The sequence below is a fragment of the Eucalyptus grandis genome, chromosome 2, assembly GCF_016545825.1.
Source record: "Eucalyptus grandis isolate ANBG69807.140 chromosome 2, ASM1654582v1, whole genome shotgun sequence".
In the NCBI taxonomy this organism is placed as follows: Eukaryota; Viridiplantae; Streptophyta; class Magnoliopsida; order Myrtales; family Myrtaceae; genus Eucalyptus; species Eucalyptus grandis.
Genome location: NC_052613.1, coordinates 35,323,477 through 35,330,742, shown reverse-complemented (window position 1 = coordinate 35,330,742; position 7,266 = coordinate 35,323,477). Strand labels below are relative to the sequence as shown.

At 43.4% G+C, this 7,266-nt stretch overlaps 1 pseudogene; it reads left to right on the top strand.

Annotated features, from left to right (window-relative positions):
• The window catches only part of LOC104434987, a 9,403-nt pseudogene extending 3,378 nt beyond the window's left edge, over positions 1–6,025 (top strand).
• The last annotated feature ends 1,241 nt before the right edge of the window (positions 6,026–7,266 follow it).

Below are 7,266 nucleotides of genomic sequence, written 5' to 3'. Positions count from 1 at the left end.
CTTAATACTATTAATAGAAATGTATTCATAATAGTTTACAAACACATTGCAAAAGTTTTCACCAAAAAACAAAAAACACGTCGCAAAAGTCGGAAATAAAAAGTCATGGAATCTCTTGCATATTGTGATCCCTTGCCATCATATTTGCAATATTTTTCTTGATCATGTTTATCTCAGCCGCCTCATCATGTGATGCATCATCTACAACCTCGTCTTCTATAGATCCAAGTGGATAATCTGTAGATCCAAAAGTTTGATGAAGTACATACCCAAAGCTTCACACAAGCATCAATGACAACTAGAATCAGGCATATAAAAATAATAAATTGAACATGTTGTTCTAGTAATCAATACTTCAGCAGCATTGACAAATTACAGCAGAGTTTCAGGTATGCAATTGATAGGAGAAAATAGAGAGAGCGAAAGCGTCATATCGAAAGAGAGAGAGACAGATCGCATAGGCCTTATTTAATCTAAATCAACCATAAAATTCAATAAATATATGTGCATAAGGCGCAACATGCTTATCTACATCCAAGAAATGAAGCTTTCCTTCATTTAACATGCATATCCGAACCATTAGGTCCGGTATCCACTCTAACTCCATTGATCAAGCGCGACACAAGCACGGGAGAAGCAACGTGAGAGAAGCGAGCACAAACAGAGGCAACACGACAAAGGCGACACGATTCAACTTCAGAAAAATTGAGAATCACCACTAGAACAGGTACAATGAGAAAGAATCAAAGTAACAAACCTGATTTAGGGCAAGACGACCACGGCGACGCGACCGGAGGGCAAGACGACCACGAGGCGACGCGACCGGGCGATGCGAGCGGAGAAACTTGACCCGGGCGACGGGATTGCATGCGGTGGGATTGGAGAGGCGATCAGAGGCGATGGCACTGCAGGTGGCAGATTCACCCCTTCACCTTTGTTTTGATGAAAAGTGAAAAAGTATAAGACTTCGTAAGTAACCAAGATGTCAGCACTCATGCAATAACAAATCCTTAGCACCCAATAGGAACCTAAAAGGGCTAATATTTCCAAATAAAAACAAAGCCTTCCAAACACAGGACAGTGCCAGAGAACTCAAGTAATAGCTAAAACAACTCATTCCCACAAAAACCCAGAAAAAAATAACCCTCCCCAGCACCTCGAAAAACACATAGAACATCCTAACCTGCATTTCCTCAGTGGTTTCTCCTATTAAAACGTAATTCACAAAGAATCCACCTCCAACAGACACCGCTTGACGCACTAGAAATGTGTCATACCGTGCTGAATCAAAACACAAAACCCAATTCTGATTCAACCTATCACATTGCAGCATAAACTTGTTTAAATTTTTCGCACGTCACATAAATAGACAGCCCAAGAAAGCCTCATTGAACAGAATGTGTCTTAAACCTCAGTGTTCCCAAGCTTCAAGGAGACAGCATGGCAATCACGTTCAAACAAAACCAACCCAGTATGGAAAGCGAAGCATCAAGAACAGCAGGAACCACAATTGAGAATGACAAACCCACAATCAAGCTAGCAGTAAAATAGACACCCAAAAAATAAAAAATAAAGAAATGAAGAGAATTAACTCGGTCCCCTTCGCCTCGGGATACGGAACTGCTCGGGCGACAGGACCGCTTGCCACTCCTCCTCCGACTTAGGACCAACCCCGGCGCGGTGACCACCACCCCGCTGGGAAGCTCCTCCTCGAACGGCCGGGCGAGCTGAAACCACCGCACGGAGCGCGGTGAGAAGCGGCACGAGGCGGCGGCGGAGGCGGCCTTATCGGGCGAACGCGAAGTGGGTCTTCGGGGGAGAGGAGCGTAAAGAGCGCGGAGCGAGGAGAGAGAAGGGTCTGGTTGTGGCGCTGGGGAGGATGGACCTGGTGACGGGATTGACGGCACCGAAGAGAGACGGAGGCGACGGGACTGGACGCAACCGGCTCGGAGAGAGGCGACCCCACCGGAGTGTCGCGTCGCGACCAGAGACGACGGGATTGACGGCACCGAGGCGGAGGCGACGGGATCGGACGCGCAACCAGCTCTGAGAGGGCGACCCAATCCGAGTGTCGCGTTGCGACCCCGTAGACGACGGGATTGACGGCAGAAGAGAGGCGGAGGCGGGCGAGCAGGACCAGCGACGAGCAGGACCGGCGGTGACGAGACCGCGGCAACGAGACCGGAGAGAGTCGACTGGAGATGAGATCGGAGAGGCGAGCGGACGAAGGGAGAGGTGAAAATGGAAGATCGCGAAAGTGAAATTAGGGTTAGCCCAATTTGTTTCTTATTTTTGTTCTGGGAATTCTTGGCAGAACGAAGTAACTTTTTTTTACTTCGTTCTGTTCCAAAACCATTCCTAACTTTTTGTTCCCCGGAACAAAAAACTAATGTGTCGTTATCAAACAAGTTTCTATTCATTTTTTGTTCTGGGGAAGAGAAGAATAGAAATTGTTGGGCTGGGGATGGTTACCATGCGCAGCCTAAATACCAAGCTTTGCTTTGAAAGTGTTGCAGCACTGACATGTTTACTGAATACCTTATCAAAGTCGCAACATCCTTAACTTGTTTTGGAAATAGTGTACGAAACAGTCTCATGTCAAAAAAATTTGGTTGATGTTGGGTCTGTTGTGAGACTTTTCTAGCTCATATGTTTGGCAATACATATTTGATTTTGCAGCACTTGAAAACAAGATGCGACAGTTCTCTAAGGATCGTAATGCTGCTAAAGTTTTGTAATTGTAAAGTCAATATATAACTCAGCAATTAAGTAGATGATAAATTTTTGCTGGTTAGCTGCTATTTTATAGAGAAAGTACCAAAACCTTTTCATACAATGACGGAAAGAGCCATTTGAATCCCATGCAATCCTTCTGTGGCACGCACAAAAGACATAGTTATGGATGTCAAGCGATTTTATTTTTTTTTAACATCAACGTTAGGCAATTAGAGAAATTGATCGACCAAATTAATCACATGAAGTTGCCTTAGTCATTTAGAGTCCGATGCGTGTTTGTGCAAAGTAGGTGCTAGACATTACTATTTTTTTTTTATTGGTAAAAGATCACTGCTGCTTCTTTTTTCTGTCAAAAAATATCGTTATTTTTGTTGCAATAGATGAGCCATGCCTCACATTAAAACTTCGACTTTTATGTGACATCAAAAATAAACTTAAATCACACAATATTTCATCTGAAGATTTAGTTGTTGCATAATTAACTAGAGATGGATAAATTCCCACGACTCCAATATATTTAGATTTTAGCGCACATGCCTTCAAATGATTAAATCCACCCAAAAAAGGGCAAAATACAAACTTATCGAGTGGTTTACCTGAGCTGATTGATTAAGAGAAGATAGGCCAATCTTCTTTTGGGCCTAGCCATGCGAGCCCAAAGTACCACGACATTCAGATGTGGCCCACGTTGATTCCCTACGAGGTCGATCGTTACATTCAGATCTATGCGAGCCTTGCTTGGGCCTAGCGAGGGTCGCCAGCCCTTTCGTGGGGCTAACAAGGCTCGGTTCCGTGATGCTAGCCCTTACCCAGGGCCAACAATGGCCAGCCACCCCCGGGCAATGGGTGGTGGTCGCAATGCCCAGCCATGATCTTTGCCCCTTTTTTTTTAGTTTTTAAAACTATTTTAGCTTTCTTTTTAGTTTTTTACTATTATTTAAATAAGATTTAAGAAAAAAAGTAATCAAAAATGCTACGTAGGAAAAATAATAATTTAAATATGCCCTGATAATAATTTTTGTTAGACAAATTAATGGTGTTAACAAAAAAACTCAATTGTACCAATTTAACTAGTTTTAAAACTTAATTCCTCAGTGGTTACCCCCGGGGTTCCACCTTCGGCGTCATCATCGGCAATCGCACGGCAAAGGGCAGGGAGGAGTTCCGCAAGTATCGCGCCTCCACCATCGATGTTCCAGGTACTAGCTTTACCACCATGTTTTTATGGTTGGTGGGCGTTGGTTCTCTTTTGGGTTTTTTAAGGTAGTTCGTTCTCACCCAGATGCAATGATTCATAGTTTCCGATGTTGGCCCTCTTTGAGCTCTGTAGCTAAGTGCAGAAAGTGGGTCGACTTCCAAGATTCGCAGTGTTGAAGCAGAGTCTCTTGTTTTATCTGTAGGGTGATGAACTTGGAGCAACCTGGATACTCATATTCTGTGTTTAGAAAGATTCTGTTTCTGAGCTTCTTCAAATGGCTACTTTGTATATCATGTGATTGTTCAATATGTCGCTCTCATTTGTGCCATCCTACCACATGGCTCTTCTCATGCCTTCCGCATATGTTCCATGATTGATGCTTATGCAGGCCCTGAAGTTGATTGGTTAGCAGCGATGGCTGGAAAATATAAAGTTTTCCTAGTGATGGGGTGATAGAGAGATGGATATACATTGTATTGCACAAACCTGTTTTTTGATCCTCAAGGTCGTTACCTTGGGAAGCACTGTAAAGTCATGCCCACGGCTCTGGAGCGTGTCATCTGGGGATTTGGTGATGGGTTGACCATTCCGGTGTTTGATACGCCGATTGGGAAAATCGGTGCGGCCATTTGCTGGGAAAAATAGAATGCCACTTCTGAGGACAGCAATGTATGCTAAAGGTTAGCTATTCTGCATGTTTGCAGCTTGTTTTTTGCTTGACCAGGTCAAACTAGAATTCATCTCCCAGTCTCTTTCATCTCCATTGAAATGCATATATCTGCTCTTCGTGACCATGTGTACTTGAAGGAAAGTATAGAATTTAAAAATAGACGCCCATGCCAACAATTGCACACATTCTTCTGAAACTTTGCTGCATGACACAGCTGGTGATCTGATTTTGCTTAGTAACCATGTTCATATTTACATTCTTACTTTAGCATAGATTTTGTGTTGCAGTTGGATATGATAATGATATTTCTCCCACCCTGGAATTCTTGGTTATAAGTTTTAAAGCCTGTATTAGGCTGTCAAATTGGTGTCCAATCTATCTGATCAGGCTAACTTTACTTACCTGCATTGATGTCGTTGGAACCAGTGTTGGGGTAATGTTCGGAAGTTTAACCATCGCAATTCATATTAGAATGTGATTCCATGGATTGTTGTCTGTCAATGCCTTGTTGGATTGCAAAACCTTCGTACCTCCTGTTGAGGCTGGGCTTCCATGAGCCATAATTTTGATATAGAAACTACAATTAGCACAGGAATGATGTTAGCTAAACTTGATGCAGGAAGGATTGAGAAAATCCTGTCTTCTTTATTTTGCAGGTGTTGAAATATATTGTGCACCGACAGCTGATGCGAGGGACATTTGGCAAGCATCTATGACACATATTGCTCTTGAGGGTGGATGTTTTGTTTTATCAGCCAACCAATTTTGTCGTCGGAAAGACTACCCGCCTCCACCAGAGTATGTTTTTGCAGGAACAGATGACGATCTTAACCCAGATTCTGTCATATGTGCAGGAGGCAGTGTAATTATATCTTCATCAGGAAATGTTTTGGCCGGACCCAATTATGATGGTGAGGCACTCATCTCAGCTGACCTTGGTATGTTCCTTGCACTTGCAGCTCGCGTGCACTTTAAATCTCTGGAAGTTAGCTAACCAAGGAGATTATGATCTCATTTTAGTTGTGAGGGCTTCAGGTTTTTCCTCATGAGCTTGATTTACTTATGGTGTAATGATGTGCAGACCTTGGAGAAATAGCGCGGGCCAAGTTTGATTTTGATGTGGTTGGGCATTATTCAAGGCCTGAGGTGCTTAGCCTGACCGTGAGGGACCATCCGAGTAACCCAGTTACCTTTACATCGACATCCGGGAAGCCTGAAGGCCCTCACAAATAGGTTATGTTTTCTTTCACGGAGCCAGGTCCAAATCATGGCAAATAACGCCTAGCAAATGTTGGTCCCAGTGGGAACCTTCTGATTGTTCAACTTTTTCGACTTCATGGGCTATTGTAAATTCTGATTGCAAGCAACATAGTTCATAAATACTTCCTGCTTGATAGTAGAGAAAGCAATGTTATATTTCAGTTGCACAGTAAACATGTCTAGCTTGTGCAGTAGGACTCTCGTAACTAGTCTGTATTTTGGCAATGAAATAAGAACATTAATGACTTTTCTCATGAATTAATTCAATCTTTTCTTTCGGTAGATCAGTGACGAGTTTTTTTTTTTTGGGGTTGGGGTTTCGCCGTTTCAATATTTTCCAGTTCCATGCACCTGGTCTTATTCCAACAGGTGGTTTGTCTTATAACAAATGCTGGCTCTCATGCCAGAGAATCTGTTCGGCCAGTTGACGACGAAATGAGTTGTTAAGGAGCACATGGAATGATGAAGAGCATAGGTGGAATTATTCTCTCATGTTGATCATAACTCTCGTGGAAAAGTTCATTTTAAGTTCTTTCAGGCAGATGACACCGGTCTTGCAAACTGGGACAGCAGCAACATCAAACTGGTACTTAGCAGCAAGAACCAAAATTGCGAATTGGGATGGTTTTTAACATCAGCACTAGACCAGCAACACATACAATTATAGTATCAAAATTCTCGAATAGGACTAACGCGAGGACATCGTTCGCTAGCAATTTCTAGTATTCCCTACCTGACATGGAGATGAGCGCAAAAGGAAGAAGGAAAAAACTCTAATCCTGACTCGCTTCAATTTCGCATTCATTACTCTCCCACGGTCCAACTCTCCATACCGTGGTCTTGCAGAGGCAAGGACTGGCTCCATGGCCTGATCGGATTGGCGAAATTCGACAGCTGATGGTCCTTCAGGCCTGCGAGCGCTCTGTTTCTTCTGGTTTCGTCTTCCTTGTTGCTGTCCATTTTAGCAGGCGAGAAGAACTCTATTAGTCTCCCTGCGTTGAACCCATTCAGGTTGTCATGAGTTCTGGCACCGTCGTGAAGATTCGCCCCTTTAGAGTTTCCTCTTCTTAAGGAGATGCTCTCCCATTGAATTTTGTCGGATGAAGATCTCCTCCCATTGAAGTTGAACTCATTATCTACCGAGACCCATTTCAAGTTCTCTTGATTAGTATCGTCGCGCGCGTAGCTCCACTTGTAGCTCCTGGTGGTGTTGTCCATGTTCAATTCGATCGAATGAAGATCGCTTTCTGTGGATTCATTTCCTTCGCACTCCTCTCCATCAGCTTCTTTATTTTCTCAGAATAATTCGTTTTCAGGGCATTCAAGATTGATCTTGTCGCTCAAGAACGCCTCGAGCTCCTTGGCTTTCTCTGATTTCGGAGAATTCTCATCTTTACTCATT